The sequence below is a fragment of the Scyliorhinus torazame genome, chromosome 14 (genome assembly GCF_047496885.1).
Source record: "Scyliorhinus torazame isolate Kashiwa2021f chromosome 14, sScyTor2.1, whole genome shotgun sequence".
Taxonomy (NCBI): domain Eukaryota; kingdom Metazoa; phylum Chordata; class Chondrichthyes; order Carcharhiniformes; family Scyliorhinidae; genus Scyliorhinus; species Scyliorhinus torazame.
In genome coordinates, this window is record NC_092720.1 from 210,027,858 (window position 1) to 210,042,253 (window position 14,396).

General features: G+C 48.5%; 1 pseudogene; it reads right to left on the reverse strand.

The window, feature by feature from the left end:
* Positions 1-10,036: 10,036 nt before the first annotated feature.
* On the reverse strand, positions 10,037-10,214 carry LOC140390916 (U2 spliceosomal RNA; annotated as a pseudogene).
* Between the last annotated feature and the right edge of the window lie 4,182 nt (positions 10,215-14,396).

Consider the following 14,396-nt stretch of genomic DNA (forward strand, 5'->3'; position numbering starts at 1 on the left):
CTGGCTGGTGTTTTCATTTACCTACTTGACAAACAACACGTGGCATTCAGTGGTGCGATGTGAGGGGAAGATGCACACGGGTTGGCTCCTGCTGGAAACCTGCCTTTTTTATCCTTTTTCCTGGCGTTGCGGGCCTTTAACTTCTGGGGGGTGGGGGGGAATCCTGAAATTTGGTTGTGCAAAGTTCTTTATTCTCTGAGATGCCCAAGGGAGGCAGAGCCAAAAAAGAATTGTTGCAAAACTCATTGACTCACTGATGCCTCTTTGAGATCTACTGGAGGGAAGATGGTAGAGTCAGCGTCTTCTCCAACCACTCCACTAATGGCAAGAGATCTTACCAAAGTTTTGGCAATCGACTCGATAAATATATACAAAAATTGGCGGTGGATCTTAAAAGATCAATTGAAGAGGCCATGGCCCCCAATCGTTTGTGCAAGAGTAGATGTACGAGGCAAGTTTTTTACGCAGAGGGTAGTGGGTACCTGGAACTCGCTACCGGAGGAGGTAGTGGAAGCAGGGACGATAGGGACATTTAAGGGGCATCTTGACAAATATATGAATAGGATGGGAATAGAAGGATACGGACCCAGGAAGTGTAGAAGATTGTAGTTTAGTCGGGCAGTATGGTCGGCACAGGCTTGGAGGGCCGAAGGGCCTGTTCCTGTGCTGTACGTTTCTTTGTTCTTTGTTCTTTGTTTGGTTCTTGAAACCACCTGCATGACTGTCTAAGCCACAATTAAGGACATGGCAACAGCTCTGTTGGACCATTGTGATAGATCATCTCCCTGGAGTTCAACCTTGCTTCTGTGGTCAAAGTTAACAAATCATGCGGTGGCACAGTGATTAGCATTGCTGCCTCACGGCACCGAGTACCCGGATTTGATCCCAGCCCCGGGTCACTCTCCATGTGGAGTTTGCACATTCCGGTGTCTGCGTGGGTCTCATCCCAAAACTCAAAAGATGTGCAAGTTAAATGAATTGACCACGCTAAATTGCCCCTTAGTTGGGGAAAAAAAGGAATTGGGTACTCTAAATTTTTTTATTTTTTTTTAAAGTTCACTAACATCAACAACTAAGCTGATTGACCTGGAGAATAGATCCATAAAACAGAATAGTCATATTGCAGGATTACCAGAGCAGATTGAGGGCTGCACCCTACTGAGTATTTCTTGGACCAATGTTCCTCAAGACGGTGGGTGGGAGTGTACTTCCGTTTCCTCCACCCCCCACCCCCCCTTCCCAAAATTAGACCGGGCCCACCGCTCGCTTCAACCTAAACCTCACCCGAGAGATTCTCCTCCTAGCAAGATTTCAGAGCTTCAAAGAGAAGGAGGTGGTTCTTTGATGGGCAAGGGAGCATCGGGATTGCACATGGGAAGGTCACTAGTAGGATGTACCAAGATATCCTTGGTTGCAGACCTTATAAGACCCACTTTTAATGGAGTTAATTCCATCCTGTACAAGTATGGAGTCAAGTTCTGGATGATCTATCCAACTTGCCTTGGAGTAATATTCCAAGAAAAAGACCACTTTTCTGATTCACTGGGAGAGGCTGCTTCCTTTGTCCAGAGGCACAAGTTGTGCTCTGTTTAATTTGTTATGGCTCTGTGCACGGGCACTTTGCATTTGATTATTTTCATGTTCATGGTTTGGGTGTATTTTTGCCGTTATTTTGAGAGATTTCTGTTTGTTCCTTATATTAACCTTTTTTCCCCTTTTCCTTTCATTGTTATCATTTGACATGGCTATTAGTCACCAGCGTAATTGAATAAATTTTTATTCCCTGGTAGGTTGTCTCCCTGCTAACAAGGTTGTTAGTTAATGGGAGTGCTATTGGAGGGTTTTCTGAATAGTTTTTAAAATTAGCTTAGAGTTTGTGTTTAGTTATGTTTGTCAATTGTAGGCTTTAAGTTAAGTTGTTTGCCATTGTTTCTTTTGCTTTGGGGTGCGGTTATACTGATGGCATTTTTTAAGTGGGGGGTGGGGTGGGTTTTAGTTTTAGTATTAGTTTTCAGATGGTATCTGCTGGTCTTTGTCGACTCATCTGACTTAATCCGATGGCCACCTTTTGGTGGATCTTCTTGCTTTGTCTTAGCTGTGTCTGATATTATTTCTTATAGCGCACATGTGCTAAAGATGAAGAAGTTTTAGCAGCAGAGGCTGGTGGACTCCATTTTAAAGGTAGATCACCAATCCTCAGTCAACCCTACTCCAGAGCTATTGGCGAGCAGAAAAAAGCTTTAGACCCAGTTCCAGCTTATGTCCACTGATGGGGCTGTACGACAGGTACAGCACTCCAGGTGTACATTTTCTGAATATGGGAAGAAAGCCCATTCTGGCTCATCAATTAAACATCAAGCAGCCACCCCATGAGATTCCCCAGACACTCGACCCGTATGGCAATCTCCGTTCCGCCGCTCGCCAGGTCAGTGTGGCTTTTACATCCTATACTGCAACCTGTATAAATCTGAGCCCCCTGCGGATGCGTTGAACATGCCTGAGGTTCTGGATAACCTGCCCATCCAACTGTCGAGGCAAACAAGAGGTGTGAGTTGGAATCCACGTTATGCAAAGAATAAAAGATTGATTAAAAATTAATGTAGGCCCCTTACAGTCAGAAACAGGGAAATTCATAACAGGGAACAAAGAAATAACTAAGGAACTAAATTTGTCCTTTGCTTCTGCCTTCACAAAGGAGGACATGAATAATCCACCGGAGGGTCTGAGAAACACAAGTTTTAGTGAGCAGCTGAAGGAAATGGTTTGGGGGAAATTAATGGGATTGAAGGCTAGCAATCTCCAGGGCTTGATGATCTTCATCCCAGAATGCTTGAGGAAGTGACTCTAGAAATAGTAGATCCATTGGTGGTCATTTTCTGAAATACTTTGGCCTCTTGAATGGTTCCTACAGATTGGGGGGTGGCTAATCTAACCCTGCTTTTCAAAAAGGGAGGTAGAGAGAAAGCAGGGAACTATAGACCAGTGAGCCTAATGTCGGTAGTGGCGAAGTTGCTGGAATCCATTATCAAGGATTTCATAGCACAGCATTTGGAAAGCAGTGGTATAATCAGACAAAGTCAGCATGGATTTATGAAGAGGAAATCATGCTTGATAAATCTATTGGAATTCTTTGAAGATTTAACGAGTCCAGTTAACCAGGGAGAACTGGTGGATGTGATTTATTTAGACTTTCAGAAGGCTTTTGACAAGGTCGCACATAGCAGATTAATATGTAAAGTTAAAGTGCATGGGATTATGGATGGTGTCTTGAGATTGATAGAAAGCTGGTTAGCAAACAGGAAGCAAAATGTTTTCTAATTGGCAGGCAGTGACGAGTGGGGTACTACAGGGATCTGTGCTTGCACCCAACTGTTTACATTATATATTAATGATTTGAACGAGGGCAATAAATGTATTATCTCCAAATTTGCAGATGATACAAAGTTGGGAGGGAGGGTGAGCTTTGAGGAGGATGCAGAGATACTTCAGCGGGATTTGGGCAGGCTGAGTGAGTGGGCACATGCATGGCAGGTGCAGATTATTATTTGAATAGGAAGGCATATTATTATTTGAATGGGTGTGAATTGAGAGAGGTGGATACTCTGAGACTTTGGGTATCCTCGTGCATCCGTTGCTGAAAGTAAACACGCAGGCACAGCAGCAGGCAGTAAAGAAGGCAAATGGTATGTTGGCCTTCATAGTGAGATAATTTGAGTATAGGAATAGAGATGTTTTACTGCAATTGTATAGGACATTGGTGAGGCCACACCTGGAGTATTGTGTGCAGTTTTGGTGTCCTTATCTGAGGAAGGATGTTCTTGCTATGGAGGGAGTGCAGCGAAGGCTGATTCCTGGAATGATGGGAGTGTCATATGAGGAGAGACTAAGTCGGTGAGGATTATATTCATTGGAGTTTAGAGAAGAGAGAGGGGATCTCATAACTTTAAAAATTCGAACAGGATTAGACAGGGTAGGTTCAGAAAGAAAGTTCCTGATGGTGTGGGAGTCCAGAACTGGGGGTCATAGTTTGAGGATATGGGGCAAACCTTTTAGGACAGAGGTGAGGAGAAATGTCTTCACTCAAGAGACTGGTGAATCTGTGGAATTCACTCCTTCAACAAGCAGTTGAGGCCAAAATGTGTAATTTCAGGAAGTAATTGGATATAGCTCTTGGGGCTATAGGGATCAAGGGATATAGGGGGGAAGGCGCGATCAGGTTATTGATCAGCCGTGATCATAATGAATGGTGGAGCAGGCTCGAAGGGCCGAATGGGCTCTTCCTGCTTCAATTTTCAATGTACGTTTCTATATTACGTTATGACCAGACGTGATTTTAAAATTGTTTTGGGGTGATGCAGGCTAATAAGGCCTCTGGCCCGGATGGCTTTCTGTTCGAATTTTATAATAGGTTCTCGGAACAGCTCACACTGTTAGTATTAGATATGTTTAATGACTCCCAGTCCCACATTTCATTGCCTCTGACCCTTACCCAAGCCTCTTCCCTTGCTCCTTAAGAAGGACATGGAGGGACTTCCGGGTGCGGCTATGCAGAGCTAGGTTGCATATTTGGTCGCTCCCGCTTGGAACGGACTTTTGGGCTCCTTCGCAGGGCCCCCACGGCATTTGTTTGACATTTTCCGGTGTGGCAAGAGGACTGCAGCACTCCCCTGACGGTGTCCCCCAGGAGTCTTGTGTCTTTTGGCTACCAGACCTGGCAGAAACAGTAAAGGATTTGGCTGCAACAGGATAAACAGGGCCTCTTCCAGCGTGCAGGCGGGGGAAGGGCAAGCTTAAAGCTGCAAACTACCTGAGGGCCTTTATCAAAAGTGAACTCGAACAACTGTGAAAAGATCTCACCAAGGCCACTGAAGAAGCGGGGACGAGGCTTCCGGTGGGGGCCATGGAGGAGTAGGTCGCGCATTCGGCAGCTCCCGTCTGAAACGGACTCTTAGACCTTTTTCAGGAGTTTCCACAGACATTTTGGGGCAGATTGGTGAAGCGAACACTGCCAAAAGGATTCCCTCTCGAGACTTTTGGGCTCTTTTCAGGGCCCCCAAGGGCACTTTTTCGAAGTTTCCCGGTGTGGGAAGGAGTTAATAATAGCTCCCCGTCAGTATATGGCTTTAACTCGGAGCGTGGTGACAAAAAAGGTGGCAGTGGACCAGAAGAAAGGAGGGAAGAAGGACAAAATGGCGGCGGGCGGAGACCAGGCAGCGGGGCGGAGGAGCAACAGAAGGGTATCCAACGCTGCCTCAGAGATTAAAACGGACCTGCTAGAGCCGATGAAGGCTTCTATTGATAAGCTGCTGGAGACACAGACGGCCCAGGGGGTGGCAATCCGAGAGGCTCAACAAAAGATCTCTGACAATGAGGACGAGATCTCAGCCCTGGCGGTAAAGGTGGAGGCGCACGAGGCGCTCCACAAGAAATGGCAGGAGCGGTTCGAGGAGATGGAGAATCGGTCGAGGCGGAAGAATCTGCGGATTCTGGGCCTCCTGGAGGGGCTGGATGTGGGGGCCTATGTGGTCACCATGTTAAACTCACTGATGGGAGCGGGGTCCTTCCAGGGGCCCCTGGAGCTGGAAGGGGCCCATAGAGTGTTGGCGAGGAGGCCCAAGGCTAACGAGCCTCCGCGGGCGGTGCTGGTGCGGTTCCATCGGTTCGTCGATCGGGAGTGTGCGCTCAGGTGGGCCAAGAAGGAGAGGAGCAGCAGGTGGGAGAACGCAGAGGTTTGGATATATCAGGACTGGAGGGCAGAGGTGGCGAAGAGGAGGGCCGGGTACAATCGAGCGAAGGCGGTGCTGCACAGGAAGGGGGTGAAGTTTGGCATGTTGCAGCCGGCGTGATTGTGGGTTACCTACAAGGACCGGCACCGTTATTTTGAGTCTCCGGAGGAAGCGTGGGCCTTTGTTCAGGCCGAGAAGCTGGACACAGACTGAGGGTCGGGATGGGCGATTGGGGACTGCGGTGGATATGTTATGCCTATTTCTGGTGGGGGGGGTTGGGTTTCTTTTTCTCCTGTGTTTTTCTCTTTCGGGTTGGGCACTGTTTTGGTTGGTGGCGGGGCCTGGTAGGTGGAGGGCGCGGGATTTTTTCCCGCGCCGAAGACTGTGGGGGGCGGGACTGGGGCGGGGAAGCGAGGAATTTTTTCCCGCGCTGAGAACGGAGGGGGAGAGCCTGTGAATGGGGAGCTGGAGAGGAGGGTGTGCCACACAATGGGAGGAGTCGAAGGGGAGGCGGGAGTGGCCGGGGTCAGCAGGAGTCAGCTGACTTGCGGAAGTGCAATGGGGGGAGTAAACCAGCTAGGATGGGTCCTAGCCGGGGGGTGGGAGGGGGAATCGAGTTGCTGCTGCTAAGCTCAAGGAGGAGCTGGAGCGAGTGGGGTGGGTCGAGACGGGGGTATGCCGCTGTGGGGAACGGGCCGGGTGTGGGGTGCGGGCGCGTGGCTGGCCGAGGAGGGGTCATGGCTAGTCGGCGGGGGAGGGGGGGGCGGGTAGCCCCCTAATCCGGCTGATAACCTGGAATGTAAGGGGACTGAATGGGCTGGTTAAGCGGGCCCGCGTGTTCGCACACCTGAAGGGGCTGAAGGCGGATGTGGTTATGCTCCAGGAGAGAGACCTGAAGGTGGCAGACCAGGTAAGACTGAGGAAAGGGTGGGTAGGTCAGGTGTTTCACTCGGGGCTAGATGCCAAAAATCGAGGGGTGGCGATCTTGGTGGGAAAGAAGGTGTTATTCGAGGCGCGAGCATTGTGGCAGATAATGGCGGTAGGTACATAATGGTAAGTGGTAAGTTGCAGGGAGAGAGGGTGGTACTGGTCAATGTGTGTGCTCCGAACTGGGATGATGCGGGTTTTATGCGGCGTATGTTGGGTCGAATCCCAGACTTGGAAGTGGGGGGCCTGATAATGGGGGGAGGCTTTAACACGGTGTTGGATCCTGCACTGGATCGCTCCAGGTCTAGGACGGGTAGGAAGCCGGCGGCGGCTAGAGTGTTGAGGGGATTTATGGACCAAATGGGAGGGGTGGACCCTTGGAGATTTGCAAGGTCGGGGGCTAGGGAATTTTTATTCTTCTCACATGTTATTCTCGAATCGACTTTTTCATTTTGAGTAGGGCGCTGATAGCGAGAGTAGAGAATAGAGTATTTGGCAATAGCCATTTCGGACCACGCCCCGCATTGGATGGACTTGGAGATGGGGGAGGAGAGGGACCAGCGCCCGCTGTGGCGCTTGGTGGTGGGGCTGTTGGCGGACGAGGAGGTGAGCGAGCGGGTCCGAGGAAGTATAGAGAGGTACTTGGAGACCAACGACAACGGGGAGGTCTGAGTGGGGGTGGTATGGGAGGCACTGAAGGCGGTGGTGAGGGGAGAGCTGATCTCCATCAGGGCCCACAAGGAGCGGAGGGAGCGGGGGGGAGAGGGAGAGGCTGGTGGGGGAGATGGTGAGGGTAGACAGGAGGTATGCGGAAGAACCTGAGGAAGGATTGTTGAGGAAGAGGCGCAGCCTCCAGGCCGAATTCGACCTGGTGACCACCAGGAAGGCGGAGGTGCAGTGGAGGAAGGCCCAGGGGGCGGTCTACGAGTATGGGGAAAAGGCAAGTCGGATGCTGGCGCATCAGCTTCGGAAGCGGGACGCAGCTAGGGAGATCGGGGGAGTTAAGGACAGGGGAGGGAGCGTGGTGCGGAGTGGGGTTGGTATCAATGGGGTCTTCAGGGACTTCTACGAGGAATTGTACCGATCCGAGCCCCCACGGGAGGAGGGAGGGATGGGCCGTTTCCTGCACCAATTGAGGTTTCCAAAGGTGGAAGAGGGACTGGTGGCGGGACTGGGGGCCCCGATTGGGCTGGAGGAGCTGATCAAAGTGATAGGAAGCATGCAGGCGGGGAAGGCACCGGGGCCGGACGGTTTCCCGGTCGAGTTCTATAAAAAATATATGGACCTGTTGGGCCCGCTGTTAGTTAGGACCTTCAATGAGGCAAGGGAGGGGGGGGCTTTACCCCGACGATGTCACGGGCACTGGTCTCCTTGATCCTGAAGCGGGACTAGGATCCCCTGCAATGTGGGTCTTACAGACCGATTTCCTTGCTAAATGTAGATGCCAAGGTGCTGGCGAAGGTCTTAGCCACGAGGATTGAGGATTGTGTGCCGCAGATCATCCATGAAGACCAGACTGGGTTTGTGAAGGGGAGACAGTTGAACGTGAATGTGCGGAGGCTTTCGGAGTAAACCCGCGTTTGCCAGACGGCAGGTGGTGGAATTCCCACGCCTACTGCCACACACACTACAGGACAGGGCGCTCTCGGGGGGGGGGGGGCGGGAGTGGGGATGATCTCGGAAACTTACCAGGTGATGCAGGAGGAGGAGGAGGAGGCCTCGGTGGTGGAGTTGAAAGGTAAGTGGGAGGAGTTGGGAGAGGAGATCGAAGAGGGGACATGGGCAGATGCCCTAGGGAGGGTGAACTCTTCCTCTTCATGCGCGAGGCTCAGCCTCATACAGTTTAAGGTGCTGCACAGGGCACACATGACCGGGACAAGGATGAGGACAGGTGTGTTAGGTGCTCAGGGAGCCCAGCAAATCACACCCATATGTTCTGGGCATGCCCAGCGCTGGAGGAATTTTGGAAGGGCGTAGCGAGAACGGTGTCGAGGGTGGTAGGATCCATGGTCAAACCGGGCTGGGGGCTCGCAATATTTGGGGTGGCAGAGGAGCCGGGAGTGCAGGAGGCGAAAGAGGACGGAATTCTGGCCTTTGCGTCCCTGGTAGCCCGGCGAAGGATTCTCCTGCAGTGGAAAGATACGAGGCCCTCAAGCGTGGAATCCTGGATCAGCGATATGGCAGGGTTCATTAAATTGGAGAGGGTGAAATTCGTCTTGAGAGGGTCGGTACAAGGGTTCTTCAGGCGGTGGCAACCGTTCTTAGACTTTCTGGCAGAACGCTAGACATTGGTCAATGGCAGCAGCAGCTCGGGGGGCGGGGGGGGGCGGGTTTACTTTATTTTTGTTTGTTATTTGCACTGGAAGGGTCTGAGGGGATGTATACACCTGTTGTCTTAAGTCGGGGTGTTAATGTTAATTTATTATTTAGGTACAGGGGGAGGTGTTTGGGGGGTTGCTTTTTTAGATTGTGTTTTGTACCTAACCCTGTTGGGTTCTTTTTTCTTTCTCATTTTGTTATTGATATTTTATGAAAACCTTTAATAAAAATTATTTTTTAAAAAAAGGACATGGAGCCGAACGAGTACGGTTCACACTGACCCATCTCAATTTTAAATAGAGATTTCAAACTGTTCGCTGAGCCGGTTGGAGCCTTGCCTTCCAAGTATAATCTCGGAGGATCAAACAAGCGATGTAAAGGGCCGTCATATCAGCCAATATACGGTACCTTTTAAATGTTATACTATCCCCCTCCCCTGCATCAGAGCCAGAGGTGATAGCATCTCTCGACGCTGAGAAAACTTTTGAGTGTGGAATGGGAATATTTATTTGAGATTCTCGAGAGACTTGAGTTTGACCATAAATTTACCTCATAAATTTACTACAAGTGCTTGTTGTGTAATGCCCCTACTTTATATTCAAACTGCTTACCCTTGAATAGAGGCACCATGCAGGGCTATCCACTTCCTCTACTTTTATTCGCCCGGACAATAAAGCAGCTATCTATAGCCCTGGGGATTTTGAGTCAATGGAGGGATATTAATCAAGCTGGGGTGGAACATCGGGTATCTCCTTATACGGATGACCCACTTATATATATTACAGACCTAACTTCCTCCATCAATGGCATAATGAAGACACTGAATACATTTGGCGCCTTCTCCGGCTATAAGTTAAATCTAGGCAGGAGTGAATGTTTTCCGGTCAACCCTCCTGAGGTACATTGTCCTTGCAGCTCTCCAGTACAAGTTTGGGGTCAGGGTAGCCCAGCATTGGGCCTCACTTCGTACATTGAATTATTCAAGCCTGATTGTTAAGACGGACCTACAGAGGTGGAACGACTTTCCCTCAATCAATTGATTTTTAAAAAATTACTTCTTCTGAGTTACAAAGCCAGGGCTCCGAGTATGGACAGCTCCTAATCCAGCTCCTCGTCTGCTCCAAAAAACAATTCAAATTCAAATTGAATCCAATTCATGGTCCCCACAAGGGAGGCATACCAGATCTCAGCCAATAAGAACAGATACTACACTTGATCTTAACCAAAAGGCCGAGAAGCGATACTTTCCTTCAATCAATAAAAATTAACATATTCCCTAGGTTTTTACTTCTCTTTCAATGCCTCCCCATTTTCCTGCCCAAATCCTTTTTACTAAGATTAGTAAATTGATATCTGCTTTTATTTGCCACACTGCTTACCTTTGTTCTGCTTAACACATTCACCCTCATTTACATTTCTTTAGTCTTTCTGGTCATGGCATCTTTGTCAATCTCCAGCTATCTCTGGCCCTCTATCCAGCCCCATCTCCACACCCCCCACAACAGTATAAATCTGACCCTATTTCCAGTTCTCCAGCTTTGATAAAGAGTCATCCAGACTCTACGTTAGCTCCCTTCCCTCTCCACAGATGTGTCAGACCTGCTGAGGTTGACCAGCATTTTCTGTTTCAGATTCCAGCATCTGCAGTTATCGGCTTTTATTTGAGTGGGTAAGTTTCCCAGAAGCGACTCCAGAGGGACAGGAGGCTTGGCCATCCCAAACCTGTTGTTATATTTACTGGGCTGCCAATATTCAAAAAATCAGTGATCCCGATTCAATTTGAGGCCAAATGCAGGCTCGCTCTTGCACTGGTGAGCAGCATGGTAACGCAGTGGCTAGCACTATGGCTTCACAGCACCAGGGTGCCAGGTTCGATTCCCGGCTTGGATCACTGTCTGTGCGGAGTCTGCACGTTCTCCCTGTGTCTGCGTGGGTTTCCTCCGAGTGCTCCCGTTCCCTCCCACAAGTCCCGGAAGACATGCTATTAGGTAATTTGGACATTCTGAATTCTCCCTCTGTGTACCCGAATAGGTGCCGGAATGTGGTGACTAGGGGCTTTTCACAGTAACTTCATTGCAGTTTTGATGTAAGCCTACTTCTGACAATAAATATTATTATTATTACATCCATTCTCCTTGACATAGTTACTGCATCCTTGCCCTTTTCTCCCATTAGATTCTCCTCGAACCCAGTGGTGGAATCTGGAAACAGGTTCAGTAACATTTTAAACTCCTTTCCCTGTCTTCACTGACCCCTATCTGTAACAACCGCCTAATCTTACTTCTGGACTGGACTCAATATTTAACTCATGGAAATTGAAGGGACTCTAGAACTTTGGTGACCTATTTGTGGAGGGGAGGTTTGCCAGCTTTAGAGAATTAGTAGAAAATTTTCAGCTGCCCAACTCTAGTCTTTTCGTTACCTTCAAGTTTGGGATTTCTCTCGCAAGGCTTTCCGTTCCTTTCCTCTGGCTCCACCTTAATCCTTGCTGAAGAGGCCCTTTCCAGGGTCAACTCCACGTCTTCATGTGCCCGATTGGGCCAAATTCAGGTTTAAGTTGTCACATAGGTCATGCTTGACCAAGGTGAGGATGAGTGGTTTTTATTCCAAATATCGAGAATAGATGTGATCACTTTTCTCTTGCCCCAGCTGACCACAGTCCTGTCCTAGACTTGCCAACTTCTGGGCTTCCTCTTTCAGCACCATGTTGGAGATGCTCAGTTTGGAATTACTCCCATGTCTGCTGGTAGCCATATTTGGGGTTTTGGATTTACCAGCAGTTCACTGGGGTGGAGGTGAACATTGTCGCCTTTGCCTCAGTAATAGACTGGAGGTGGATGCTCCTCGGTTGCAGGACTCTCGCTCTGCCTAGTGTGTCTGGCTGGGTGGGGGGATTTAACACTCTCCTTGCACTCGGAGAAAATTAAATTCACCATCAGGGGAGCAGTGGAGAGATTCTACCTGAGATGGTAACCGTTCATTTCCTCTTTTAAAGATTTAGACCCCCATCAGTTGTTCGGGGTTTTAGGTAGTGTTTAAGTTTTTAATTTTTTCTGTTTCTGGTACTTTGATTCTCGTATTTCTGTTGATGTTTGTTATTATGTAAAACTTTAATAAACATATTTTTTAAATAAACAAACAGCACAGCTTTGTCACTGTGTGAGAGTCAGTCAGTGTCACTGGGCGAGTGCGGGCCTGTCGCTGGGCGACTTTGTGGGTCCTCTGTTTCTTGTACATTCCACAGAAGGAGATTAAAACATTCCCTTCATTCTGCTCGCTGGATTAATGCCAGATTCCACGAGGTGACAGGATTTAGAAGGATCACACACTGATATGATTTGTTTCATGTTGCTGTGATATATTAAGACACTGAGCTCAGTGTAGCTTGCTGTTTGGGGAGGGGGGACAGACATATGACCCCTAGTTGATTAACAGAGCAGTGATGTGAGGTGTTTGGTCAAGATGACTTTATAGTGCTTGTCATATTGAACTGATCTTCTGCCAGGAAGATATTTCTGATCCTCTGCCTCAGAATGGGGTTGTGGTAGCCAGATCTCCTGTGTTGTGGAGAACGGCACTGTCATTGATTTGGTGTCTGGAGACTCTAGTCATCCTTACAATATTCAGCCTTACCCATGAAAGGCACTGACTGAGACACTGGAGATCACTCCGAAGAATCACGTGTTTGACATGAGGGAACAGATGGGTGCTGAAGCAATGTTTCTAGAGTCATATAATGCGATTATCAAGCAGCATCAGCTCCATCACATCCACATTCAGGAAGTGTTATAAAATGAGACAGCACAAGAGGCCATTCAGCCCATCTGTCTGCCATCTTTGTACAATCCTATCGATTTGTTTTCTCCTGTTTTATAAAGGGTTTATCTGATTCCCTTTTGATGTGACTATTGGCTTCAGTTCCACTGGCCTTTGAGGTGCTGCGTTCCAGATTGCAACAGGTTTCGCCATCCCTCCCCTCTTTCTCTGCCAATCCCCTTCAATCACTGTCCCTCTGGTTCTTGACCCTTCTCTGCCTTTATTCTTAACAATACCATTCCGGGTTTAAAACCCCTCAATCAATTCTCCACCTCAACATTCACCACTCAACCCAGGGCAAACCCGACTTCTCCGGACTGTCTCTAACTGAAGTCACCGTCCCTCATAAACCTTCTCGACTACACCCTTTCTGTGTTCTCATGAACATCCAAAGTTGGCCATTTGGTGAAGTGGGTTTGAAGACCCAAAGGAAAATACGATATTTCAGGGGGGGGGGGCGCATGTGTCACAGTGGTTAGCACTGAGACTGCGGTGCTGAGGTCCTGGGTTTGAATCCTGGCTCTAGGTCACTGTCCTTGTGGAGTTTCAACATTGTCCCCTGTCTGCGTGGGTTTCACCCCCACAACCCAAAGATGGGCAGGTTAGGTGGATTGGCCACACTAAATTGCCCCTTAATTGGGAAAAAAAATAATTGGGTACTCTAAATTTTTTTTTAAATATATTTCAGAATCTGCTGAGATGCTTTAATTTCAACACATGCAGACAGAACTTTTTTCTTTGCCATGTGAGCTGGCAAGACAACCATTTATTGTCCATCCTTAATTGCCCTTTGAGAAGGTGGTGGTGAGCTGCCTTCCTGAACCACTGCAGTCCCAGAGGTGTAGGTACACCCAGTGCTGTTCGGGAGAGTTCCAGGATTTTGGGCCAGGGACTGTGAAGGAATGGTAATATATTTCCAAGTCAGGAAGGTGTGAGGATTGGAGGGGAATATCCAGGTGGTGGGGTTCTCGGGTATCTACTGCTTTTGTCCTAGATGCGAGAGGTTGTGGGTTTGGGATTTGCAGTAGAATGAGTCTTGGTGAGATCCTGCAGCCCATCTTATAGACGATACACACGGCTGCCACTGTACATCGGTGGTGGGAGGGAATGAATGTTGTTAATGGGGTGCCAATCCAGCAGGCTGCTTTATCCTAGATGGTGTTGAGATTCTTGTCTGTTGTTGTAATTGAGGTTTATATTAAAAGGTGAAGAGTTTGGATTTGATTTAAGCGGTTAAGTGATCTGAGATGTGGAGACACACGTATAAAGGTAGCAGATAGAAAGATTAGAATTATTCCCTTGCCCCTCAGTCGCATCCCTCTGGAGCAAACTATCAAGCAATAATGCGGAGGAAGTTACTGGAATTAATTTGAATTCAGTGTAAAAGAGAATAAGTTAACATTCCACAAATTGTCTATAAATTGAGGCGTCTCTCTGGCCACTGTAAGAGAGAAAAGTCCATACAATGGCAATGGTGTCTCAGTTAAAGCCACTTGATTGCACCATATCTGAAGTGGGAATGCTCAACATTAACAGGGGCTTCCCAAGGTGAAATAATAACCACTGACATCATCAAAAGGGTCATCCACAACTCCAATACAAAATTAG